The following is a 14,589-nucleotide window of genomic DNA, read 5'->3' as shown; positions in this document are numbered from 1 at the left end:
CACCCACCAATTTTTTTTTTATTCACAAAATTTAAATTAAGCTAGCAAAAACACCCAGGTGAGCATTTTCTCTGGGCCATTGTCCACAGAGTGGTTCTAAGCTGATAGCGTGTGTTATCAGTTGGGGGTGCTTCACTCTCTAAGATAGTTTACTAACAGAGCTTTCACTCCATTGCCTCTAATGAAAATCCATACTAAACATTTAGCACTGTGTGAGAAAGGGGGAAATTCAATAAGACACTTAACACAATTTATAAATTACAGGAAGAGCCAATCGAACCTGTAAGAGAAGTGGGGAATCATCTGAATGTTTGTCGTTGTTTAACCCCCAAAATATCAAAAAACACAGAACCGGATAAGCAAAGAGAAGCAGGATCTTTTTTTTACGTGGCCAAAAATGAACTCAAAAAGGTGAGTTTTTGCTCCATCGTTTGCTTCATCCATCCTGCCGCCAGAGATGTCTCCACTGAGGTATTCCCCAAACTAATGGTCACTCTTGTTCAGCGCCATCGATAGTAAACGAATCTGCAGCCTGCAAGGCACAGGAAACCAATCTCATTAGTGCTTGTTAGAGACTATCTTCCAAGGAAACTTTCATCTTCAGACCACTCTGACATCAGGCTTAAAGGCTACACTAATGTCACTTACTAGTTTTGAGCTTAATAACTGACTGTAAAATGTCTAATGGATAAATGCACACGAGTAAAGTACAAAGGTGTGACGGTGCTTTACTTTCAAAATACACAGTATCTGTTTTTCAGTGCATGTTGTTTTTTTTAATACAAAAAAAAGTACCAAATTAAGAAATGAAACATTTTTTTTGTCAAAACATGCAACATAAAATAAAAAAAGAGGATTAATATTAGCACTTTTGATGATTTAAAAGAACACAAATTAAACACTCAAAAATAGTATTATTCACCCATTATATTTTTACTTTTTAGTCAAATTTTACCCTTAAAACATCATCGAAAAAAAATGTGGGACACCCTGGAAAAGCCCTGATTTCCACGCCAAGGGCAAAAATAAAAACGGCAAAGCGTGTTTTTCATTAGTATTAAGATAATTGGCATGAAGAGAGATTATCCTGGAGAAATGCTGTACACAAAGAACATTCATTGGTTTCGCAAAAAAAAAGAAAGAATCTAGTATTTCCAACAACAGAAATCTAGACAAACAACAAAGACTTTGTTGTAGCTTGTTTTCGGTAAGGGCGATTTAAAGCGAGTAGGTCTTAGCTGTTGGCCATTAAAGAATTTCCCCCACAATTCTCTCTTCGATTAAAGTTGGACTTGACTTTCTCTGACCTCCTCACCACACATACCTTCCCAGTTTGCTGTACGACTACCTTGCACGAGTGACCTGTAGAAAACCCCAGGAACCAAGCAAAGGGTTTAGCCTTCTGTTTATACTTGTGTGATGAGTCCAACCTGCCCAATCAGACTTCCATTGACCGCCCTTGAACTGAAACGTTATACAAATTCACCATCGCAGTGATCCGAGGAAGCGTGGTGGGGACTGGAGGATGCATTAATTGCATGGTAGAATACCGAGTCCAATGCATTTAGCGTTTCTAATTGGAAGGTAATTTCTGTGTTTACATTGGCGCTGGTTGACAGAGCTAGACCCCCAAACCCGTCCCCCCCTTTAGCCATACTGAGTGGAGGGGGAACACCCGAACCTGCATCTTTGTAACTCCCCTTGGATTAAGTGAGTGAATTTGGAAACAAACAAAAGCCAACTGACCACGAGCAGAGTGGATAGTTGTATCTATAATGAGTATTAAATAGTGAGGATTTGACGTCTCTGTAGCTCATGGCTTTAGTTTTGTGAATAAAATATGCTTTTCTGAAGGGAAAATGTACCATAGTTTCCCAGCATGGAGGGCAAAAGGTTCATCTGCCATACTGTTTGTACTTTGACAATAAAATACCTTAACAGTAGTTCACAGTTTTTAGGGATTTGCACTGTGAACACCAATGCATGATGGGGTTCCATCTCTGGGTTGAATAAATAAGCACATCTAATTTCTTGTCCGTTAAATTTCATTATTTTATTTAAATTCTATTTATGTGACATTTACATTTTAAGTGAATACAGCAAATGTCGACAGGACATTAAACTATATGTATTTGTACAAACTTATTTCCTCATGTGTAAAAAGATGGTTTGGTTGAGTTTTGTAGAAATACGAATTGAGAGTAGTCCTTAATTCCTTTTCCTGTCTCTTCTTAACACGCTTATCCTTCTCCGTTCACCTTTATCCACTTTCGGCTTTTCTCTTTCCTATTATAGTAATTTATAGTCTTTCCTTCACTTTTTATACCCTTCTCTTTTTTATGTTTATTCCTCCTTTATTTAACCAATCAGGCTCTTTCATGTTTTTTATTTATTTTTTGTTCTTCTGTTCACCCTTCTCCTAAAGGATTGTACATATCCTTTATCTGCTGTTTATTCATCTGTCTGGATCCAATGGTCCAACAACTATCATGCCTAATGTGTATTGGGTTGTAGAACTCTATCGCCACCTGTTGTTCTTGGAGTTTGACTGTAATACTGTAATACACTTATCATACAGACGAAATCATTATAGCTGAAAATCATATTATTGGTCGCAATGGGAGTTTTTAATGAAGGTATGTGTTCCCTGAGTGCTTTTCTTTTCTTTTCCTTGTTTTTTATTTATCCATTGTTTCCTTTTTTCAGCTGTCCCTAATTCCTTTCCTCCATTCTACCCAAACCCCCCCTTCCCCATATTCATTTGGCAACCATCCCTTGCTCTCTGCATTTGTTCTTCCCATTGTCCCAAATTACCCTCACAATTACATATTTCAGGTTGAGAAATTAAAGTGTTCAAATTCAAACTATACTTGTTTTTCTACTCACCCTCATGTCGACTAAGGGTTGGGATAATTTAATCTTTTTCTTTTTAGAGTTATAGGCAAAAATGTATGACCGTTTTAATAAAGGTAATGGAGCTTAGTTGCCTTCGTCTTTATCTTTCGTCAAAAAAAAACAACTAACTAACACCCAAATACCTCATATAATGTTCAACTGTGACGTCCACCAGAAGATTTGTTCTGAAAAAACTTAAACAAGTCTACATTTTGAGCTTGTTTGTAGCAGAAGCTTCAACGCTAACATGCTAACACTGCGGGTAAATATCAGAGCGCTCCCAGTGTAGACAGTAGACTGGAAGCGCTCGCAATATTTACCCATTTACACAAAAAGAGGGATGTTACAGACAAGCACCATGGAGGTATTTGGATGTTTTTAAGTGCTTCTTTTTGGATGATGAGAACTAAGCTTTAGTCGCTACATTAAAATGGACATGTGTTTTGCCTATAACTCTAAAAAGGAACTGAATACTCCCTAAATAATCCCAACACTTAGACGAGAATGGAAATTTGGGCAAACATTTGCATTTGCTTAATTTGTTATTGTTTTTGTTTTTTAGTATTACCTCCCCCCCTATTCCTTCCTTCCACCACTAAGCATAGTAACTCACTGTCTGTTCCATTTAGATAATCTAAGAAAATAAACACACGGAGTGAAACGTCTATGGAATAATCCAAATTACCACATAATGTAGTTTTGGTCAAACAAATGTTCCCCTCGGGTTCAATAACACACGTATATCATAATCTAAAAATCCCGTTTTATTCAACTTAAATGGAGAGCAAAATCTCCATTATCTATCAGCCTGTATCAAGAAAAGTGCCAGTCCCTTCACCCCACAAATCATCAAAAATTAAAAGCTCTGGAAAAAGTACACTGAGATCAAGTGAAGATTCCCACACACATACGTTTGGCCACCATAATCTCTTCATTCCATTTTCTGTTTATACTCAAACTCACAGAGTTTTGAAAAAAAAAGCGACGGCGGTGGGAAACATTGGCCACAACTAATTTTTCAATCCTCTTGGCCTGAGATGTCCTAATGTGATTAAACGTCGAAAAATCTCACCACACTTTAATACCACGATAGCTTCAGTAATAAATTGGCCCGTATAGTTTGGCATTGGTCTCAGAGTTCAGCCATTTCTTTTTTCTCCCCCAGACTGTCATTGTTTATGATCATCAAACCATCGGGAATGAAAAGGATTGGAGTTTATTGTTTTAAGTGATTTCAATTGGATTTGGAAACACTGTTGGGGAGTCAGCAAGAAAAACCCAGTTTGGTCTGAGTCTCAAAGATTCCAGTGAAGAAAGAAAAACAAGGCTCTTGTTGCCATCGTTCCTCCTGCAGATGATTGAGGACTGTTTCTTTCCCCGCTGCCCCAGTGACAGTTTAAATCCACCGGCTGTGTGTACAGCTCAACGTTTTATTCACCACAGACTTCAGAAAAGTCCCGCTGCGATCCAAACATGAATGCCAAGACTTCGACTCGGATCTTATTTCGGTCTTTTCAGTCCATTCACATTAATTACCATGTTATTACACGACAAAATGGGAGATTCACTTCATTTTTATAAAATGTGCTATTTGGATTATTTTTACAAAGGGGAAAACACACACATAGCCTTCAATTTAAGAAGTTGTAGTGTGTACGTCCTTCATGTTTGAACTGATTTTCCATGACAATTGTTTCACTTTGCATTTTGTATTATTCAACAGGGCTTCAAAAAAGTTGACCAAGGCTTTTTGTGGATGTGTGGTCACCCTGATCAAATGACATGAATACAATTTGTCAGAATATATCCTCACATTGGTCACTAGGAAAAATAAGTTCATGCAATCGTGCTTTAATGTCCAAGCCAGAGACATACACTAGTGATGGGCTATCGAGGCCTCATGATACAGCAACAGCTACTTGATATGTATCATGATACAGAGTCTTAATTTTGAAAGACCACTAGATGGCACTATCAGTTTGAAAACGATGCCAGGTTTCATTGAAGTTGATCAGAGCCAAAGATTATAAAGCAGAGAGGGCCATCTTTCAAGATTAAGACACTGCATGGTGATGTTGGTTGATGATGATGGTTGCTTTCCAAACATGCTAATAAAGCTTTTTTAACACGTTCATTTCACAATTCGTTGCGCATACGCCGTCATTTAAATAAAAATATTTATGTAATTATTGTGACTTTTGATTTTGACCAACAGATTTGTGTATCTAATATATTTCAAGAAAAACTTATGAATAAATGTATGTAACATTTCATTTATTCATTCATTCATTGTCTACCACTTTATCCCTTACCGGGGTCGCGGGAAGACTGGAGCCTATCCCAGTATCCTAGGGCGAGAGGCAGGGGACACCCTGGACAGGACACCAGTCTGTTGCATGGCACACAAAGACAGACAACCATTCACACACACTCTCATACCTATGGACAATTTCCCAAAGTTATCAATCAACCTCTGTATGTTTTTGACTGTAGGAGGAACCCGGAGTAAACCCACACATAATAAAATAACTATTCATAAATATTGACAACATTTTACTGAGATCAGATACCTTCAAATGTACTTGTAGTGTCTACCCTCCTTTTCTTTTTTTTATACACAATATCTTATAAAAAAAACAAAATGGCACCAACAACTTGAATAAAAAACAAAACATTTGACTTTTCGCTTTTCATTGAGAATCTGATTTACTGTTAAACAGAAGGTAGACGAACATTTGAAGCTACAAAATAGGAGAATAAAAAAACAAGACATCACCAAATACTGAAAATATCTGAGGTCGGGTGGTGGTTGCAGCATCTAAAGCAAGGACGCCCGGATTTCCCTCTCCTCGAGAAGCCTCCTCCAGCGAGAAAATACTTGAAGTTTTATGGCTAACAGAGAGATTAGTCTCTCCGACCTGCCGCGGTAATTTACCGTGGTAATTTTGGGGAGCCGCTGAAATCATTATGTGGCTACATCAACAACGAGAGCCCCATAAAGGTTAGTAGATATAAAGTAATGCATGTTTTAAAGCACGCCCCAATAAAATGAGTTGGTTGTTGGTCTGGACCAATTTACTAGATTGTAGAAGTTAAAAACGTAGTTTTTGGGTTTTTTTCATGGCCTCAAGCACACACATGGGCGTGATCACATTCTACATAAACACATGACCATTTGACATATGTGCATGGCCTGATCCCGATCCGATACACGGGACCGGGCTTCATCAGAGAAGATATATATAAATGGAACACGTGTTTTTTTTAAGGCTGGCAGCACAGATCCTGCCACGTCTGATTAGCTTTGATGGGACGGTCGAAAGTTTCTGACAGCGGCCTGGCTGTGACGGGGGTGGCCCGGGGTGACGGGGACATACCTGTGGCTGCTTTGTATACTCTGTGGGCACGTGGTGTAGACGGAGCACACGTAGTAGCTGAGGCCTGGCGGCAACAGTAGCTGGAGTGTCCAGGCCAGCCGCCGCCTCATCACACAGGTCTTCAACAATAATAAAACTCACACTCACTTTTTTCCTGCCTTTACTCAACGTTACACCCTCTCTCAGTCTCTCCTGCCCACACACGCTCAAATTACACGGACCGGAGTGGAAACTGGGTAATTATGTGCGAGCGCTACATGTATTTTTTGTGCTGGTATTCTTTTGGATTATGATTTATAATGTAATTGTTCATATGTAGATGCTGATGAGTTTCTACTTATAAACTCAAATGTTAGAATTTCTCTCTTCATTTCTTACCTTCGCCAAAGAGGGTATTTTTTCATTGGCATTTATCTACCTGTCTCTCTATCTCTTAGCAAAACTTCAACAATTATGTAATATAATATATATTACCAGAGACAACACAAGGGATACCATAAAACACATTTGTTTCCGGGCATTCGGTTCAACTTGACCCAGAGACAACACAAGGGATACCACAAACACATTTGTTTCTTGGCCCCCAGTTCAACTTGACCCAGAGACAACACAAGGAATACCACAAACACATTTGTTTTTGGGCCTTCGGGGAAACTTGACCCAGAGACAACACAAGGGATACCACAAACACATTTGTTTTCGGGCCTTCGGGTCAACTTGACCCAGAGACAACACAAGGGATACCACAAACCCATTTGTTTGTGGGTCCCCGGTTCAACTTGTCCCAGAGACAACACAAGGAATACCACAAACACATTTGTTTTCGGGCCTTCGGGTCACCTTGACCCAGAGACAACACAAGAGATACCACAAACACATTTGGTTTTGGGCCTTCGGGGAAACTTGACCCAGAGACAACACAAGGGATACTACAAACACATTTGTTTTGGGGCCTTTGGGTCACCTTGACCCAAAGAAAACACAAGGGATAAGAAAGTTTTAAAGTATCAGAATTAATTTGTATGGCCTCTTGCGAACTCTTGCTGCTAGCAGAAAATGAAATAAAAAAGTTTTAAAAAATCTGGCCTTCAAAACACAACAAACAAAACAAAGCATTAAAATGATGGTAATTTTTCATTTATATTCTAAAAACATTTCAGGGCTGCCACGAAAATGACAGTGAAGGAACCTTTTTTTAAAAAGAAAACAACGAGACAATTTGTCTGAATGAGAGAAGTTGTTTTCTTTTTTTTTTAATTGTATGCTGTGTTTGATTGTCGTCTTATATATTATTTTTAATTAATGATAATTGTAATACTTAATTTAATTATTAAGTATTAGGCAATACTATGGAATTTCCAAGTGCTTATCGTTTTAATCTCAATTATAAAGAGATTTTTGAAATGGAAGTAAAACAATGCGTAGATTTTGGTTACTTTTTCTTAGATCGTCTGAAGAGTATTATTATTATTTTTTATTACTAACTGTTGCTTGACTGGAAGTGGTTTTACAGCATTTTGGTAATTTTTAACATTTTTGTTTACAAAATGTTTTTATTTGCTTCTGTGTAGTATGTTTTTTTTTTAATCAAAGTTTACATGTAACCCTTTGTTTTTCCAACATTTAGTAACACATTTCCTGCTGAATATGTCAATGAGTTTATTTTAAATCAACGCTAACCATAACACAAAGTTTCCTTCCTATTACGAAGTTGATTGAAGAACAAATGGTAATTTCTGAAATGACCCAGAGAAAATGATCCCTGACTCTGCAGCTCCTTCACTCAGCTCCTTCCTCAATGTCTCTCTGAGGGGTCTTTGGAAATACACATGTTTTTCATAAGGGTCTTCTGCGTCTGGCCTTGCATAAATGTTTAGCAGCGTTCCTCCTGAGAACTGGGGCCTTTCTTTACAATGCCGCCTAATCAGCTGTAAATTCTGTTTTAAAAAGGAAAAGGAAGGTTTGGAAGGAGTTAATCTCCAGGGTCCGCCATACTCCGCGCCTGACCCCTTTATTTTCCCCGTTCTCTCGCTTTTAAGCATGTACAGTGCACACACCTCCTTTTAGAAGGCGAACGGAGGGGAGGAGAAAAAAACGAGAGACGAAAAATGCCGGAGGCTCGGACAAATGATCTAATGAAGGAGTGGAGAGATTATAGGCAAAATTCCCGCTGAGAGGATCTGGACCAGTAAACCCCTTTTTTCTCATCTATGTGTCATTAAATATGGAGTTTAAAGATGACAGAATGTGTCAATCCCAGCAGATTTGGCGCCTGGATTTCATTCCAATGTTGTGGTTTTTGAAAATAATCAAGTCAATCAGGAAGGCTGGCTTGAGTTCAAATTTAAAAGTTCTGTAACTGACGTGAAATGTAAGCGTGAGTTAAAACAGTGCACTGTTTCTAATTGGCTTAAAAAAAAGGCCCTTTTCTTTCTATAATGACAAATGAACAGAATCATCCATTCTAATGTGGCAGCTGTTTATTCGTGAAACCAATTGAAGGTTTACATTAAATGGAGACGAACAATGAAAGCAATATGTTTAATGAAACAAACTACAGCAAAAACACTAAACACAGGATAAAAAGCGAAACTAGAAATCAGTCAAGAAATCACACATTTTGTTTTTCACTCTTTCTCTTATCCTGGGTTGGGTCGCGGGGGCAGCAGCTTCAGATGGAAGACCAAGACTGAATCATCAGAGACATTCCTAATCAGATGCCCGTACAGAGGATCAACTTCGAGCCTCTCCCGAATGACTTTGCTTATCAGGGACGTGCGGTCAGGGTAGGCAGATGAGGCAGTGCCTCACCTCTCATTGCGCAATCCATCACAAACTGCATTGATACATGCAATTGACACGTATCTCCGAATGACGCCAATATAATGCTCACAGATACGTTTATTTGCCTTCAATCACGTGAGACTTTTAAAACTAAAGGAAATAAAGTGGACTTTTACAACAGAGAAACAGAGGTTTGTGGGGCGAAGGACAGGCGCATGGACTTTATCTGCAGATGAAGGTAATACCAGAAACGGTTTTAATTTCAATGGTATAAAAAAGAGATTAAGAAAAATACAATAGAATATTTAAAAACTACATTTTGTCCTTAAATAAAATATTATTATATTGACCCATTTAATACTCAATATTTATCTTTTCGGGAAAGTTTTCACTAATATTTCGGTATGAGGGAAAAAATGTCTGGCTTTCAAAATAAGAGCATTGAATCAGCTACGTCTTCCTTGTAAACCTTTATTATCACGGTCGTAGTCTATACTGTTTAAAATTATCCATTAATTCATTAGTTTTTTTTTAATCTATTGATTGTTTTAAACAAATTTAGATTCAGATTTTCAGCCAATTAAAAGTTCTCAGATCATTAAATATGGGAGGTTATAGGTGCGTGTGCGTGTGCGTGTGCGTGTGTGCGTGTGTGTGTGTGCATGTGTGTACATGTGTGTGCATGTGTGTGCATGTGTGTGCATGTGTGTGCGTGTGTGTGCATGTGTATGCTGATGAGATATGAAATAACCAGAAACCAATTAAACAAGTTTCCCTTATGGGTTTATATACTTGTAAAACTGACACTAAAGGAGAATCCTTCTTTTTTTTTTACCAACTAAACTAACAATACAAATAATAACAAACTAAATACAAAACCTTTTTATGGACTTACATTATGTTGTTTTTATTTTAAATTCTCTTTGAATAATCCATCTAATAATGGCGCCAGAGAGCCACAAATCCAAATTCAAGGATTTTTATAGTCATTCCATTCACGAGAAATGAAGGGAAATAAAACATTATCAATGATAATAGTCATCCGTGCCAGACTTTGGAAAAGCCAGATTTATGGCATTGTCAAAAACTACAAGTAACTTGTGGATCCAGATGGTAATTCAGAAACGTATCATATTTTAAAATCATCTTTTATCCAGTTAATCTATTCAATTTGTTCACGTGTTCTTTTTTTTGCTTTACAAACTCAAATCTTTGCAATCTTAGAGGAATTTGTTAGATTAAAAACATCAAATAACATACATTTAAATGTTTTTTTGGGGTTCATATCAGAGATACTACTTAGTTAATGAATTCTTACCCAGGCTTGGAAAAAAAAAGGAATTAAATAGTCTTGCTGTGATATAGCAGGGTCAAGGTGACCCGAATATGTATTAATAAAAGATCTTCACCACTGCATATGTGAAAGCCAGGAAGGTCGTTCATCCTTGACCCAGAGACAACATAAGGGATAAAATAATTACATTTGTTCTGAGGCCTTCAGGTCACTTTGACCCTGAGGTAAGGGTTAAGAACACAACTGTCCTGAACTCATTCCGGAACATACTTTTTTTAAAAAGATTGTTGAACTTAACATCAGTTGCATTATACAAAACATAAACAAGTCTGAGCTGAATAAGTCATATTCAGACATAATTAAGTATAACTAGAAATGACTGTATTCTTTTACAAAAGGTACAGGTCACTGGTATATAAGAAAAAGATTGGCTTTGCACAAGGAAATAAAATGAACTCTGATTGATTTGAAACTCTATCACCGATTGATGACCAACTGTCTTAAAGATGAAGAGTTCACAGTTTCAAAGTCTCTCTTTATTACCTCGGGATAAATGTTCTCGACAAGATTTCTCTCTCTTAAAAAAAAAGAGCCAGTCAATCATTATTATCTGGTGCTGTTGAAAGATCGCGCTAATTATTGACTTCACTTGTCCCTATGGGCTTTAAGGTATTTCCATTGAGTTTGTTCATTTTCCTTTAGTACCTGAAGGAGTTCTGAGGAGTAGCTGTAAGACAGGCCTGAAGTCTCTTTAGATGTGATGATTGTGCCACTGCCTTCTCCATCAAGAGTCCAGAGACACCGCGGTGACTTTCCCACACCTTTCCACCACGCTTGTTTCTCAACGGGCCAATTAAAAGCTGATTTAGGGGTTCACCTGTGTGCCTATTGGCACTGTCTCCCCACAGGGCAGTGCTTCTGTCTGATTGATGCCTGGATTAGATAATGATTGACAGCCAGAGGTCGTACCTGCACACGCCTGTGTGAGCCCCCTCTGAGTGACACGTCTTTAGAAGTCTAAAATTAACTTTAACATATTTTAACGTGGCGTTATACATATTTAATGTGAATAAGCAAATATACTTTAGGTTAGGTTCGGTTAGGTAGAACTTTATTGATCCCTCAGAGGTCTCCTTCTGGAAACAATGTTTATTTTTGTGTAATTTTTAAAGTGTGTTATTGGAAAACATGTTTTGTTGATTATTACTGTGGCCCAGAAGTACAAAACAATGTTACAATTACATTTTAAGTAAATTAATTTCAGGAAGTTATAATCTTAGTTGTTTTTGTAATTGTCTTTCAGGAAATTATAAGTTTGTACATTTTTTTAAGAAAATCTTGATTTTGTTTCAGAGTTTGTAAATTTGTTTTGCACTTCTGGGCCACCGTAGCTTATAATCAGGATATAAACGAAATTTTAAAAATAATACATTTAATATAATATACAAGAGAGAAGAAGATCTGTTTCAAACTACTAATTAATAAATTGTTTAGTTTAAAAAGACAAACTAAACAAAATTATTTTAATAATAACGTTTATGGGTTATGGAAGTCATATCATTTATGAAATTAAAAAAGAGTAGCTGTCACTTTGTATGTATTTATGTTTGTCAAAGGAAAAAGGCTAAGGTTAAATATATCTATATATAATGTATCTGAGAATTATTCTAATATTATATACTTTTTTTTCTACATACTGAGTTTTTTTTTACATCATACATTATTTGTTATTATTAGATTGTTTTTTATTTATTTATATTTATTCTCTATATAGAAACTGTATTAAACAAAAAAAGAAAACAAAATTTTAAATGTATTTATTCCTGACTTTTTGTTATATCTTGTGTTATGATGTAATCATTTTATTCCTTGTGTTGCTTTTTGTTTGTTATATTTGTTTTCAGGCCTTTGGGTCATCTTGACCCTGAGATAACACAAAGGTTAAAAGAACAAAAGAAAAGAAAATAGGACGAGTAAACTAAACTCCATTTCATTGGACATTACAATGAAACACGTTGAGCAATGCCCTTGTCCTGTCCCTCGGTGTGTGTTTAGTTGGCGAAAGAGGCTTGTGGTCATTCGACTAAATAAAAGTCTGGCTCTTCTTGAGCCGTGGAGTGAAGCGTGATGTGAAGTATTATTTTTCCAGCCAAGCATGACAAAGAAACGAGCTACATGCCAAATACATGGTTATATTGTGCAAGAATGTGTGTCGCTTCCTCCTTCCTCACCGTCTCTATGGTCACGACACACCACGACACAGCGCCCCGCAGACACAGGACAAGTGTCGGGACATCGATACTTTCTTTAACACCTTCCTTCTCACCGCTGGAACCGATCCTGGGGAGTTTGTGTTTGGTAAGCAGAGGGTACATCCTTCCATTCGCCTCCGTTCTCCACTTCCCAGCTGGTTTCCTGACGTGTGGATAAAGTTTCACTGATCCCCAGACACACTGAACGGCTGCTGTTGCTGCCAGGGTGTGGTGGCCGCAGGTTCAAGACCCCCCGAGTCAATTAAACACAGCATGGATAACAAGTGGAGCCACTGTACTAGCAGCTAATGTGTTAAATTAACACCCGGGCTCTTACTTTGTGGGGTGGAAACATTACGATTTTATATCTATCTTGAAGGGTTTTCCTCAATAAACTGGACGGATACAAATACATATAAAAATACCATTAAAATACACATTATGGTGATGTAATATTTAATTAATTTTATGGAGAGGAAACAGACCGAAGCACACTTTTTTGTGGCAACCTTTGACAGGAAATGGTCAAATAGAAGGAAAGATCTTATCACCTCATTCATTCTGAATTCAGGATGACCAGCCTTTAGAGCTCTTCGAATTTTCCATCCACATGTTTTAGCGGTTTGACTAAAAACATTCCGGATTTGGTTCATTTTTCAAAGTACTGGAACACATTTAGGAACGATTAGAACATAGCTTCAAACTGTAAAACGTAGTTTAGAAAATTGGAAATAAATTTCAATTAAAAAAAAAAGAAAGTACAAACTCTGAACGTGACGTGGAGCTGTCAATGTAAAAAACATTAAAAAAAAAAACATAAAAAAAAACAAAATAACCTCAACTATTAAGTTATTGCACGATATAATCAAATTTCCAAAATCAAAAAACATATTACGACCTATTTAAACAGATTTACAAACTTAGAAAAGCTAAAAAAACTGAAACCAAATTCCATATTTTTGAAATGAATGTATACACAAATTTATTGAATCGGTAACAGATTACAGATTTTTGGGGGATATTTATAAACTCAGAAACCTATTGACAAACTAGTGAAACAAATGTATAAACTCTGAAATTAATTCACACAATCTTATAGATTTGTATTTACAAACTATTGAAACAGATTTAAAAACTCTTTCCTTTTTTTTCCAAAATCTGTAACACATTTACAAACTCTTATATAAAATTTGCAATTTCTCAAAACAAATTGGAACAGAATCACAAACAAATTAAATAATCAAAAAACAATTGAATAAACTACAATAAAATGCTTCTGTTATGTAGTAATACTTTTGTTTCAGTACTTTGTTTTGCAGTTCCTAGCCAACGTAATAACGAAAAAAAATGCTACTATAACATATATTTTTCGCTGAAACGTTGCTGTTTCAAATGTCTCTTTATTCCTCTCTGACGCCAGCTTCACCATTTTTCATCCTTTAGACAGCATTAGCTAATGACCTTCACCTTTAATAATTCTAAAGTCCCGCTCACACTTTGCCGGCTCTAACTGTGCCAGACACTCCGGTTCAAACCTCGCTGACATTCACCCTTGAAGCAGGAGCCGCCTCCTCCAAACACACTTCGCTTCCAATCGTCATCATAAACTCGGGGCCCTCGGAGAAACGAGCGGCCCTGACTCTTGGTCTCCAGTTTCACCTCCAGAACCTTCCCCAGCCGCCCGTTCTACCCCGAGATGTTGAGTATATCTTCTGCAGGTCTTCTCAGCGTAACAATAAATTAAAATCAAAGAGCCAAAAGAAAATTCTCTGCCGTGTGATATCATGTTGTTTTAAAGCCATTATCTTTTTTTTTTGATGGGCAATTGACTTTGGGGTTTACGAGGAGGGAGGGGTGGAGTCGGCGCTGGCTTGCCAGAAAGAGCTCCAGGGGCCTCCTGCTCCCTGATGCCTGTGCGCTGAGTTTGGCTTGGCTCGTGTCTCTGCACTTGATGGTTTATTCATATTCAGCGGTGCAGGACGTTTTT

The sequence above is a fragment of the Callionymus lyra genome, chromosome 10 (genome assembly GCF_982586985.1).
Source record: "Callionymus lyra chromosome 10, fCalLyr1.hap1.1, whole genome shotgun sequence".
Classification (NCBI taxonomy): domain Eukaryota; kingdom Metazoa; phylum Chordata; class Actinopteri; order Syngnathiformes; family Callionymidae; genus Callionymus; species Callionymus lyra.
The sequence above is the reverse complement of the archived record's forward strand: the minus strand, read 5'-3'. Positions refer to the sequence as shown.